Genomic DNA, 12409 nt, shown 5'->3' with positions numbered 1-12409 from the left:
AGAGAGAGAGAGAGAGAGAGAGAGAGAGAGAGAGAGAGAGAGAGAGAAGGGGGGGGAACAGGTTCACAATATAGCTCTAGCTGGCCTGGAAGATGCTGTTCTGTACCCCAGGTTGCTATGGTCCCTAGGTCAGGGATTGCAGGTGTGAACCACTCTATTCTCTAAGCATAGAGAATTTCCTTTTACCATTAATAGGAAGACATTTTCCACCAAGTAATTTTCTAAATAGGAATTTTAAAACCCCTCCTAATCAAAGTTTAATATATTTAAATATGCTGAAATGAAGGTTTCTTGAAGGAGATGGTGCTAGCTGAACAACTTTAGTTCCTAGCCCTTCATTATAAATATGCAAAATTATTGCTAATAGGTTTTATTGTCTGCATTATATCTTTTGTCTTGCTGGGTGTTTTGTTTTTCATTTTGGTGTGTGAGTGTTCCCTCTGCTTCGCTTGTAGCCATATAAATCTTGGGAGCAAGTATACCTAGAGTTAAGAATGCTGAGATGTATTTGTAAAGTTTCTAGTACTCTGTCTATAGGTTATTTTAACACCCTCTCTATATAGAGGTGGTATATTTTGACTAAAGTGACACATTGTTTGGCACAAATATACGGGGAACAGGCCGAAGAACCTTGAATATTCAGTATGGCCCCTCTTATGTTGGTGAGTCTTCTTTCCAACATCCGTTTGTGCTGTGAGAAAATGGCTGACTGACTATATTTGACTTTACAAACACAGCTCATAGGAAAGAGTAAATATTTTTATTGCGATGTATGGTCATATTTTTTTTAGCTTTATGGAGTTAACATTGTGATAGGTGCTTTAAGAGAAATATTTTTCCAGAAATGGTTTTATAGCTAAACTATGGGCAGCTTTTGCATTGTGATGTGTGGGTTGATGGTTATATTTGGGTTCCTAGGAAATCATGAAGTGTTCCCTATGGAGATACCTGTATGAATCCATGTCAGAGCGATGAAAGTGAATTCTGGGTGGACTCATTGCTTTCTCATAGAGTGGTCTAGCGTGTAAATTAACATGTATGGCATTAATTTGGTTTACAGAAATTATCAGACTGTTTAGTGTTGATGGAAGTAAGACATTAATTCACATTCCTCCCCGTATACAGCGACGCTGAGTCGGAGCTCCCAGTCTCCCGTGTGAAGGCCTCCCCACCAGCCTCTGGAAGGTGTTCACTGTTAATTTTGACTGTTACCATCCTGCTGTTGTATGTCAGTAATTGAAGGTTTTTATCTCAGAAAATGCTGTCAAAATTCCAAAAACCAGTTTTGTTCTTCACCTATGAGAAAAGCTAAGCAAAGCACTTCATCACATTAAAGGGAAAGAGAATCCTATAACCATGGTAGTTTCAATACAGAATCAATATTGAGTCCTCTGCACAGAATGGAACACTTCATAGCAGTACTTGAATACTTGTGAGTTGGAATTGCATGTTACTTGAAAGATCTAATTAAGCTAAATTTTGGTGCACAGCAGTTGTACATGATTTCATGTTTTATGTAGCAAAATATTTGAAATGTACTAGTATTGAAACAGAAATGTAAAAATAGTTGTGGAAATTGTCTTATTTTCCTTATGTCTCATTTGTTTAAAGCATAAATTTTCTTTTTAAAAAATTCTAACTAAGGATAAATGAATACTGTAATTGAAGATATATTTTAAATCTTTGTCATGTTTTTTTTTTTAAAGCTATTGCAAATTGTATCATTCCTGATTATATAGAACTTTGTGGGTGGTATAAAATAAATTTTATACTTCTATTTTGCACCTGGTAGTCTATTTTTTTCTTTCCTCTTCAAAATCTTATTTTGAAATATAATACCTACTATTCCCATCTTAATTACAAAAGACTTATGGTTGGAGCAAACAGGTCATCTCTGAGTACAATGTCAGCACTAGCTATTGATGTAGAACGTATACTCAGCCTCCTGCCCAAAGTCCCAACTTACAACATAGCGCCAAAAGCAAGCTTTGTTTTGTTTTGTTTTGATTTTATGTGCTTGTGTGTTTTGCCTGCAGACATGTGTGTAGATGAAGTAAGTGCATGTCTGGTGCCTGTGAAACCAGAAGAGGGCATTGGAATCACAGATGATTCACCATAAGGGTACTGTGAGGACTGGAGAGAGAGCTCAGCAGTTAAGAGCACCAACTGCTCCTGAGTTCAATTCCCAGCACCCACATGGTGGCTCACAGCCACCATATACATAAAATAAATCTTTTTTTAAAAGACACATTTTAAAAAATAAAAACTTGATTCATTTATTTAAAAGAAAAGAGTACTGGGAAACCAGGTCTTTGGAAGAGCAGCCAATGTTCTTAACCACCAAGCCATTTCTCCATCCCCCTAAAACAGATTTGCATCCCCTCCCAAATGGTCCTAGTGTCTTTATACATCTGTCAGTTCCCATGTGACTGCTCTTGTTAATGGCTACAATGAATTTAATTTGTATAGCTTTTACCAGTATTAGGTCAAAAATGGAATAAAATCAGTAGGTTGTTTCACTTAGCCTATTCTTTCTCTGTAGATCAACCCATACAGCTTGCTTGCTTGCTTTGTGTTTTGTTTTGATTAAAACAAGGTCTTCTGTTATAGTCCAGACTGGCCTCAAACGGGGTGTCAATTGCTGGTGCTTGAGCATGCTGAGGTCTGGGATTGCAGAGGGGTTTGTGTGTGTGTGTGTGAACACTCGCGTGTGCCAGGGATGATCGTGTAGACAATGATCAGAAGTTGCCCAGCCTTACCCAGTCTCTCTGGGTGGTGAGTCATATACCTGAGCAGAACCATTTTTGTAGAATGGTGTATTGCTAGCTCCAGTGCTTTGAATTGAATGAATGCACCGATCAGCAAATAGGCATAGTAAAGTCTAATTGCATGCCAGTGTGCGAAAGAGCCAGCATTGAACCTAGGACATCATAGCGAAGGGTTTTGTTTGATTGTTTTGTTTTTATGGTGCGTGTTTTTAGCTTCAGCTTCCCTCACCTATCCTATCCCATTTTCAAATGCATGACATGTCTACCCTTAATTTTGTGATAGTCTCAATCTACTGTGCTCAAAACCAGTAATAATATGCAATTGTTTCTTCCTTCCTGCTGTCTTTCTTCCTTTCTCTCTCTCGCTCTGTCCCTCTGCCTCTCCCTCTCCCTCTCCCTCTCCCTCTCCCTCTCTCTCTCTCTCTCTCTTTTCCTTTCCTTCTATCTTTCTGATTGCAGACTGTACTATGCATAGTTCAAGCTGCTGGCTCTGAACTTCAAATCCTGTAGGGCTGTTCTCCAGAGGGCGAGGTTTGCCGGCCACACCACCAGGGGCCCACCACTCCCCACTCCAAGCTCTTTCTTTCTCTATAGAAAATCAAATCCGGGCTGGAAAGATGGCTCAGTGGTTAAGAGCACTGACTGCTCTTCCAGAGGTCCTGAGTTCAATTCCCAGCAACCACATGGTGGATCACAACTATCTGCAGTGGGATCTGATGCCCTCTTCTGGTGTGTCTGAAGACAGCGACAGTGTACTCACATAAAATAAATTAAATCTTAAAAAAAAAAAAAAAAAGAAAATCAAATCCAAGACCTTGAGCTTGTCGGGCACTTAGCAGGGAGCTACATCCTCAACATGTTCCCCTACTTGCATATGTGTCTCAAAATGAAAGTGAGAAGCCAAAGGCAGACACACAAGTGCTCTCCACCAGGCCTGCCAGTAGAATTTCTTGTTTTCAGCAGAGTTATAGCAATTGTAGCTACCATGCCAAGGTCCTCAGGACACACTACAAGCAAACTAGTTATTGCCTGTTATGTCCCTTCTTCTCTGTCCTTAGTGGTGTGCTGGTCTGAATGTCTGGCTTTTGTATCTTGTAGTCCAGGCTTGACTTGAGCTTGAGGAATCTTTCCACTGCCTTCTAATTTCTGGAATTTGCAAGACTGACTGTGCTCAGACCTACATATAAATTGTTCCATGAGAATGAAGTGGCCTGTTGCTCTATAGCCTATGGTTGCTTGAGGACATGTTATTGACTCTGTGTATTATTGGATTGTCAAAGCAAAATTACTTGGCAAAGAACCAAAATGCCTTTCCTCTTGCTGGTCCTGGATTGTCCAGATACCTAGTGGCATGCTACTAGAGCCCCAATTTTGACTGAAAGGTTTGGCCTCCAACACTCTCTGATCCTTGTAGATGTCCAATGCCCTTTGTTTACAGTGTTGGGATTTATCTTGAGAGTGGAAAGCCTTTTGCCTTCATAGTTTGTAGATCTCCCTCCACCCGTACCTTCTTGCTTTCTATTACACTGGAGGAAATGTCTTTTCTACCAAAGGCTTAATTCCTCCATGTGCACAGTAGCTTCTGTTCCCTGGGACCTCCTGGAGGACTGATGCTTTTTCTTCCTGTGATGCAAGTTCAGCCTCTTCCTCAGCATCAGTCTCTGACATACACCCAGCAAAGCCTGCCCTTCAACCTTATATCCTAGTTCAACACCAATTCTCTTCTAGTCAATTTTATTTTATTTTGGTTTTCATTTTTCAAGACAGGGTTTCTCTGTGTAGCCCTGGCAATCTGGAAACTCAGGCTGGCTTCGAACCCGGACATCTGCCTGCCTCTGCCTGCAGAGTGCTAGGATTAAAAGTGTGTGCCACCAGCTCCCAGCATCAGCTATTTTGTAAGATGTTCATGGACTCCTTTATAAACATAAATGCCACTCTGGGTCCACATTAAACATCCAGGACTTAGGAGCTCTCTAAGTATTATAGATTGTATGTCTTCCCTCCAGACACAAAATTCATATATCGACATCCTAAGCACTAAGTTAATGATCTTCAAAGGAATAGGATTCAAAAAATAAAAACCATTGACCTTGTAACCGAAGCTCCAAGGGTTACTCAGTTGGTGGGGTGCATGTCTAGCAAGCATGGAAACTTCTGTCCAACACTGCACAAACTAAGCTCCAAAGAGTTCTCTTTAGAACAGTGGTCCTCAGCCTTCCTAATACTGAGACTCTTTAACACAGTTCCACGTGTTGTGGTGACTCCCAACCGTGAAATTATTTTTCTCTGCTACTTCATAACTGTAATTTTACTACTGGTGTACATTGTAAATCTCTGTGTTGTCCAGTTGTCTTAGGTGACCCCTGTGGAAGGTCATTCATTCCACAGGGAGAGAATGACCACTTGAGAGCAGGATGAGAACGAGGCAATCAGTATCTGTTTGAGAGACTTCACCTCATCCAATCTGGTGAAATGGCTCAGGGGGTTTAAAGTGTTTTGCCTTCACATGTCTATGTCTAATGTGTGTGACTGGGGAGCGCAGGAAGTCAGAAGCTGGTATCATTTCCCTGGAACTGGAGGTTACAAACAGTTATGAGGTGTTGGGAGCTGCAAGGTCCTCCTGGTATCCATGGCTACAAGGCACGTGACGTAGTGGCTTCAGTTCAGCTTGTCCACGAGGGCAAGTCACGTGGTAAAGGGTATAAATACCCTGGATTTCCCTTCTATAGAAGTAGTAGGAAGTAGGAAGTAAAGGAGGTAAAAAGTAGGAGGTAGTAGGAAGTAGGAGGTAGAGGTAGAGGTAGAAAGTAGGAGGTAGTAAGTAGTAGGAGGTAGTAGGAAGTAGAGGAAGGAGTGAGAAAGTGAGAGGTGTCAGGAGACTGAAGGAGTGAGAATATAGTAAGAAGAGAGGAGAATAAAGAAGAGACTTGAAGAGACGCCACCGGACTCTGTCTTGTATCTATCTTTTGCGTCTCTCGCCCCTTTTTTCCCCTTCCTCCGTCCCCACTCTCTCTCTTGCTAGACCCTGACCTGCCGACCGGAGCAGCAGAACCGGCCGGCCTTTACAAAGTAGCAGAACCCGACGGCCGTTACAAAAGAAACGGCCGTTACAATGAGGCACCGCATGGGTACTGGGACTTGAACCCACGTCCCAAGAGCATGGGCTCTTACCCACTGAGCCAACTCTTTCATCTTGATCTTAGGCTTTCAACCTCCAAGAACCTGAGAAACGGCACCAACCAGTTTGAGTTCATTTAAGACCCAAACTGGTTAAAGAAACAAAGGACCTGTGGAGATATTGAAACTTGGAAGGAAAAAAAAAAAAAAACAACTATGAATGACACCACTCACCAGCCTATCAGAGGCTGAAGCAGGAAGATCACTGAGGCCTAAGACCTAAGTACCATCCTCAGTGTTAAAATGAGATTTTATCAAGAGGGATGAAGTTCAGTTGTTAAAGTGCTTGCCTATATAAATAAATCCCATGGGCCCCACCTTTGTTAGTGCATAAATAGAGCTTGGTGATATCCCAACTATAATCCTAGTCACTGAAGGATGGAGGCAGGAGGATCAAAAATTAAAGGTCACTGACAGCTATAGAGACTTCAAGGCTAGCCCGTCTATAAAACAGCAAGAACTGAGATGGTTGAGTCAGTAGAGGACCTTGCAGCCGACCCTGCCCAAGGTCCAAATTGAAACCCTAAAACACACATGGTATTAGGAGATAGACAGCTCCCACAAGTTGTCATCTTACCCCCACGTATCAAGAATACATGTGCACACATTCACACACGTCTCACGGATTTCTAAAAGTTTGTGAATTGTTTAAAAAAAAGTATACCCACACTTTTCAAAACACAATTAAGTGTCTGGGAATAGTGTGAATGGATACAACCAGGACAGTTGAATAATTGAAAGTCCACAATTACTCCCATGTATACAGAGCTAATTGTCTTTCTTTTCTTTTTCTTTTTTCTTTCTTTTTTTTTTTTTTTCCAAGACAGGGTTTCTCTGTATATCTCAGGCTGTCTTGGAACTCACTCTGTAGACCAGGCTGGCCTCGAACTCAGAAATCTGCCTGTTTCTGCCTCCCAAGTGCTGGGATTAAAGGCGTGCGCCACCATCGCCCAGCAGCTAATTGTCTTTTAACAATGGTAGAAAGTACTTAACAGATGAAATTCTAGAGTTTTTAACAGTTGGTGCTGAGGAAACTTGGTTTTTACATATTACAATTGCACTGGATTCTTAGCTCATGCACAGAACTCATTTGAATGGATCAGTGGGTTGAAGTTATCCCTAGTTGAGAGATCAGTTCCTAACATGAGTGAGGCCCAGGCCCACTGACTGACTGGAGTTCCGTCCCTGGATTCTCTGCTGTGGAAGGAGAGAACTACCTCTGACCTGCTCAAGTACATTATAGTTCTTTAGAGCTGCCACTCACACACACACCCCATACACACTTACACAATGACTACATGGCATACACCCCATACACACTTATGCAATGATTGCATGGCATACAGTGCACTTGGGAGGCAGAGGCAGGCTGACCTCTAACTTTGAGGCCAGCCTGGTATATCACATTCGAAGCCAGCTAGAGCTATGAAGAGAGCTGTTTCTGAAACACACACACACACACACACACACACACACACACACACACACACACACTGCACACACACACACACACACACACACAAAACAACAGGGGCTGGAGAGATATCTCAATATTTAAGAGCACTAGCTGCTCTTCCAGAGGATCCAGGTTCAATTCCCAACATCCACTTGACAGCTCATAACTGTCCTTAATTCCGGTTTCAGGGGATCTGACACCCTCACACAGACATACTTCACACTGACATGCCTGCAGGCAAACATCAACGCACATAAAATAAAGATAAATAATTTTTAAGAAGAAAAAGAAAAAAAAAGACCCCAAGAGCCATGGTGGTGCTTGCTTTAATACCAGCACTCTGGGGGCAGACAAGCAGATCTCTACAAATTTAAGGCCAGCCTGGTCTATAGAGTAAGCCCCAAGCCTACCAAGTAAGACCTCAAACAAACAAAACCGGCAAGATTCTTACATATCAGTAACAAAAAAAGTTTCTGGGGTCATGGTGTATTCCCATGGTGTGGCATATTCAGTACGCTGAGGAGGAGATGTATCCGGTAGTCTTAACTTCGAGGAAAATAAAGGAGTTTACCAAATTTCAAATGTCTCAATGGTCCTGAACTGTGTTCTACAATGAGCTAAACTAATAAAATTCATGCTGTGGTTTTAGCTTGGTGTCAGTCTGTGCTTAGCATTTTTGAGTCCTTGGGCTCAATCCCTTGCACCATATACAAAATAAATGAAATAGAATGCCAAATCTATATATACATGATAGTTGATACTATTAGTTTAAATTTTTATTAGAATCAAATATTCCCAAAATGTTGGATGCAGGGACTTGAAAGTATTTCTCCAAGGAAATAATTGTCAATAAGTATTTTTTCTTAGCATTTTCAGTCATTATATTAAGGAAATGAAAGCCAAAACCATGATAACATTTTGCTTTATACCCATCAGAGAGACAGAGACAGACGGAGAGGGAGAAGCCTATTTTTTTCTTAGCAACTTCAGTCATTATATTAAGGAAATGAAAGCCAAAACCATGATGACATTTTGCTTTATATCAATTAGAGACTGAGACAGAGAAAAACAGACAGAGACACTGAGAAAGACAGAGAGAGGCAAGCCAACCCAGGTATAGAGACACATGCCTATAATATAGCCAGCACTTAGGAGGCAGAACCCCAAGAAGCAGCCATGACTTCAAAGCAACCTGGTTTGTACAGTGATTTCCAAGTGTCCAGGACTCAGAGAGAGGGTTTCAAGAAAAAGAGAAGGAAAACAAACAAACAAATAAAAGCTGAGGGTAAGGCTGAGGCCATGGCTCAGTGAGTTAAGCATGAGGACCCAAGGTCAGATTCCAGCCCCCGTGGGGATACATGAGCATTTGTGTCCCTAGGGCTGCAAGCCTGGGTGGCCCTAACACTGGGGATGTGGGAACAGCCAGACCACTGGGGCTCACAGGGTGATATGACCAGCACAGAATAGCTCAAACTGCAAACTCTGGCTTCAGGGGGAGACCACGTGTCACAGAATCAGTAGAGCAGATGGAGAGATGGCTCTGTGCTTAACAGAACAGGCTGCTCTGTCCAAGAATCTTGAGTTCAGTTCCCAGCACCTACATAGAGGTGGTTCACAACCTCCTGATTACTCCAGCTCCAGGGGATCGGGCCGTCTCTTCTGGACACTAAAGAAACCCTACACTCATGACTTATACTTTATACAGACACTGACATACACACAAACACAAATAGAATGAGAAAGACAAGTAAGTAGAGGCTAGAAAAATGGCTGAGAGGTTAAGAACTCTGTTCTTCCAGAGGACTTGGGTTTCACTGTCAATGTGGCAGCTTACCATAATCTATCAATACAACTTCAGGGAATCTGACACCCTTTTCTGGCTTCCATGGCCATCATGCACACATGAGGTACAGACATAAATGCAATAAAAACTTCCAGACATTTTTTTTTTTTAATTTCCTCAGGGTGGTGGCGGCACACACTTTTTATCCTAGCACGCAGGAGGCAGAGGCAGATGGATCTCTGAGTTCAAGGTCAACTTGATCTACACAGCCAGTTCCAGACCAGCCAGGGCTACACAGAGAATCAACAAAAAACAGCACTAGAAGAGATGTTCAATGCTGACCTCTGACTTTCAGTCACTCGTGCCCTTGCAAGCACACATGCAAACATGCCCAAAGATATAAACAAGCCAATAAATAAAACTTGTTTTAAATTAAAAAGTGGTGTCAGGGTGGGGGTGGGGATAGGTTGGAACGGGTGCAGCACATTTCTTGTGGGAATATAAAATAGTACAGCCACGGTAAAAATAGCTGAACATTTTGTCAAAAGATAAATATAGAATTTTCATATGACCCAGAATTGTACCCTGTGTTACACTATATCCCCAAAGGGCTTGAAAACAGTTCCAAAAAAGTGTGAATTTTCTACAGAGGAGAGAAAGGAAAGAGAGAAAACTGAAGCAGGGTCAGATCATACACTCCCGCCTAAGCTGTTATTTACCTTGTAGACAAGACTGACCTCCGATTTGCACTAATTTTCCTGCCTAGCATTTTAGAATATTCCACCATGGTCGGCTGGAAAACTCTTTCCCTTTCATCAGTTTAGGTTCTGTAATAAAAGACAGAGAGTAACTCAAAGCTTTGGCCATACAGTGGATTTATATAGCACTGTAACAAAGGAATAATGAATTTAGAGTCAGATGGGTGTGATGAAATCCCATGTCAACCAAAAGTGCCCCTGTCAAAAACAAAAACTAAAACGAAGCTCTAAGCTTTGTTTCACAGATCTGCTAACCCAATTAGTCAGGAGGCTGAGGTAGAACACAAATTCAAGGCCTGTTATAAACTGAATTCAAGTCCAGTCCTGGCAACTCTGTGAGACCCTGCTTCTAACATACAAAGAAGACAATGTTTGGAAGACGATAGGATAATATAGTGTTTCTGTAGAATACCCAAGGCTGGGGGTCAATCTCAGGGAACATACTCTTTTTCTCTTTGTCTCTCCCCCTCTCTGTAAGAAAATATCATGACAAACAACGATAGTTTCCGGTCTCTAATGACTGTATGGGGATAACCAATGAAGTTTCATCCGTGTGTACGGCTGGGTCTGGTGGCTCGTGGCTGCAATCCCAGAACTTGGAGCCAGAAGTAGGATTGTCACAAGCTTGACGCTAGCTTTGTCTATAAATCAAGTATTAGTCCAGTCAGGCTTACTAGTAGGATTTTGTCTCCAAAAATAAAACAAAGGCAATCATGACCAAAAATATTTTTGTCTAGTTCCTTTGTGTACAGTCTATTACCTGGTGAGAGTGTACGGTCGTCTCCTGTAGAATGCAATTTATATTCTGCCAAGAGGGGAAAAAGAGGGCCGGGGAGGGGGTAGGAGATATTTTCTCGTCTAATTGCCTTTTGCTAAAAGCAATTCTTAAATAAAAGAGGAAACCTGAGGCTGACATTCTGGTTTCCTTCAGGATTGTTCATAGAAGCATAAAAGTAAAAGTTAAAACGTCAGTTGATGAAGCAAAATGTGGTGTGTTTGTTTATATCCTAAACATAAAAAAGAAATTCTGGAGACAATGCCTCTTTTCGTAGCTCGGCTATCCTGGAACTCACTGTGTATACCATGCCAGCCTCCAACTCACAGAGATCACCCTGCTTCTGTTTCCCTATTTCGGGAATTGAAGGCATGAAAGCAGTCTCCATGCCAGATTTTTTATTTGTCTTAAAAAATATTGTATTTTTCAGAAGTTTTATGTGAATTGAGTTGTTTTCACTGTATGTATGTCTGTACACAATCCACACGTATGGACTATCGTAGAGGACAGAAAAGAGCAACAGATCACATGTAGAACAGAATTACTAAAGTTTTTAGCCACCCTGTAGGTGCTGCAATTAGAAGTCACACCCTCTGGAAGACCTCACAGAACTCTTCTTACCTTCTGAGTCTTTACATCGGCCCCAAGATTTCATTTTTTATTTGTGTGTATATATTTGTGTGATTGTATGTCACCTGTGTGCAGTAATCCAGGAGGCCAGTAGAGGACATCAGAGTTACATGTAATTGTATGGGGCTGATGGAGATGCTGGGATGAACTTCGGGTTTGTGGAAGAACATCAGCAGCTAATTTCGGAACCATCCCTCTAGATCCATTTTGTTTGTTTTTATAAACAATGTTTCATTATGTATCCCTGGCTCACCTGTCTCTTACCATGTAGACCTGGCTGATCTGGAAATCACAGAGACATGTCTCTCCAGATTACAGATATTAAAAACATATGCCACCAGGCAGTGGTGGCACATGCCTTTAATCCCAGCACTTGGGAGGCAGAGGCTGGTGGATTTCTGAGTTCGAGGCCAGCCTGGTCTACAGAGTGAGTTCCAGGATAGCCAGGGTTATACAGAGAAACCCTGTCTCGAAAAACCAAAAAAAATTAAAAAAAAATAAAAACATATGCCACCATGCCTGGGCTTTCTTTCAAAACTTTTTTTTGAAAAGGAATCTCAGATTTTACTTTACTTACTTTTTCCCTTTTCTTGTTGGGGCACCTGGCACAAACTGTTTTGAATTTCTACAGATTACTATAGTGCGATGACAGTTATATTGTGATAGTTTGATGTCAGAAGGTACATTTTCCCAAATTGTTGTAAGTTATAGTTAAGTGGAGGGAAAGGCCCCTCCATGTTTGAAAGCATTAAAGAACCTGCATCTATGTGATCATGTGCTCATGAAATTTAAGGGAAAAGATACATGGAATCACACAAAAAGCTATATACTTTATCATGTTGGTTTTGGTGAGAGATGGTGTTACATAGTCGCCGCTGGCCTTGAACTCCTGATCCCCCCAACCCCGACCTCCCAAGTGTTATGCTTGGCTCATCTAATTTTTTTTTTTTTTTTTTTTTGAGACAGGGTTTCTCTGTGTAGCCCTGGCTGTCCTGGAACTCACTCTGTAGACCAGGCTGGCCTGGAACTCAGAAATCCACCTGCCTCTGCCTCCCAAGTGCT

Source organism: Grammomys surdaster, unplaced genomic scaffold, assembly GCF_004785775.1.
Source record: "Grammomys surdaster isolate TR1022 unplaced genomic scaffold, NIH_TR_1.0 273, whole genome shotgun sequence".
In the NCBI taxonomy this organism is placed as follows: Eukaryota; Metazoa; Chordata; class Mammalia; order Rodentia; family Muridae; genus Grammomys; species Grammomys surdaster.
The sequence above is the reverse complement of the archived record's forward strand: the minus strand, read 5'-3'. Positions refer to the sequence as shown.